Below are 1,788 nucleotides of genomic sequence, written 5' to 3' on the forward strand. Positions count from 1 at the left end.
TATTTTGCACAAGAGGAGGTGGGAGGGACGAGGCAAGGGGGGGGGGGGTCAGTAAACCGAATTTTTTTTTTATAACATTTTGTGGCCGATCACCATCAAAGTAAACATTGTCCTCTGTGCCCTGCCGTGACGGCTACACACACACAAACAAACCGCAGGACACACACGCAGCTGCTGCTGCTGCCGCTGCTGCTGTCTGTCGGTTCATCAGAACACCTCCTTAGGACACAGAATCGAGTGAAACGTGCACGCGCGCGCTCTCCCGATTTGTGTGTGCCCATCATGTTCAGCCCATTTTGTTGTTGTTGGGCCTTAATTTTTTTTTATTGGGAAACACTCACGCATGATATTTTGTACAATCACGTTACCCCCCACCACCCACCCCCTTGTTTTGGTTACGCTATATATATTTTTCTCACTGAGTGTTTGGCTGCTACTATAACACATCACACGATAAGCCACTTCTTTGAGTGATCATTTATGATAGCCAGGTCGCTTCTGAAAAAAAGAGCTATATAGTTCAATAAGCCATACCTGGTGAAATAAAAGTTTTTAGTATAGTATACGAGGGCGGGTGACACTCGGTCCGACCATCTAATGGCCACACCTCGCAGACCCGTGCCGACAGCACGTGGCAGCTCTGGTGGTGGTCACCTGTCCCAGTACGAACCAGGCTCAACCAAAATTTGCACTAAATGGTGGCCAGGCTGAAATAAAATCAATCTATATACTTCTTCTTGGTTCTTTCGATAAAGTCACGTAGAAGGGAAATAATAAAATAATAAAAATATAACATAATAAAATACAATTCTCACGACGTTTCAGCCACAACGCAAGCAGCCGTCCTCAGGTGAAGAACAGGACTGTCGGAAAGACAGCGTCTGAAGTCACGAAAGCTTTAAATCGAAATCTATATATTGTATATGAAGTATTGGAAATGACGGCAGGAAACTCCTTGACGGGTAACACACTTCTTTTATTAAATCTTCACTTATCTCGATACAACGTGTGGTCTCTATTCTTCCGAGTACGGTCACCATACACCGGTACAACTCGTAACCTCTATTCTTCTTATAGCACACTGTACTTGACTCGTGTAGACCCTCTGCCTCCGGCTACACTCTTCACTCGTCTCGTGTAGACTCGTCTCGTGTAGACCCTATGCCTCTGGCTACACACACATCACTCGTCTCGTGTAGACTCGTCTCGTGTAGACCCTATGCCTCCGGCTACACACACCTCACTCGTCTCGTGTAGACTCGTCTCGTGTAGACCCTATGCCTCTGGCTACACACACATCACTCGTCTCGTGTAGACTCGTCTCGTGTAGACCCTATGCCTCTGGCTACACACACATCACTCGTCTCGTGTAGACTCGTCTCGTGTAGACCCTATGCCTCCGGCTACACACACCTCACTCGTCTCGTGTAGACTCGTCTCGTGTAGACCCTATGCCTCTGGCTACACACACATCACTCGTCTCGTGTAGACTCGTCTCGTGTAGACCCTATGCCTCTGGCTACACACACATCACTCGTCTCGTGTAGACTCGTCTCGTGTAGACCCTATGCCTCTGGCTACACACACATCACTCGTCTCGTGTAGACTCGTCTCGTGTAGACCCTATGCCTCTGGCTACACACACATCACTCGTCTCGTGTAGACTCGTCTCGTGTAGACCCTATGCCTCTGGCTACACACACATCACTCGTCTCGTGTAGACTCGTCTCGTGTAGACCCTATGCCTCTGGCTACACACACATCACTCGTCTCGTGTAGACTCGTCTC

This window comes from Lampetra planeri, chromosome 56, assembly GCF_965212315.1.
Source record: "Lampetra planeri chromosome 56, kcLamPlan1.2.h2, whole genome shotgun sequence".
In the NCBI taxonomy this organism is placed as follows: Eukaryota; Metazoa; Chordata; class Hyperoartia; order Petromyzontiformes; family Petromyzontidae; genus Lampetra; species Lampetra planeri.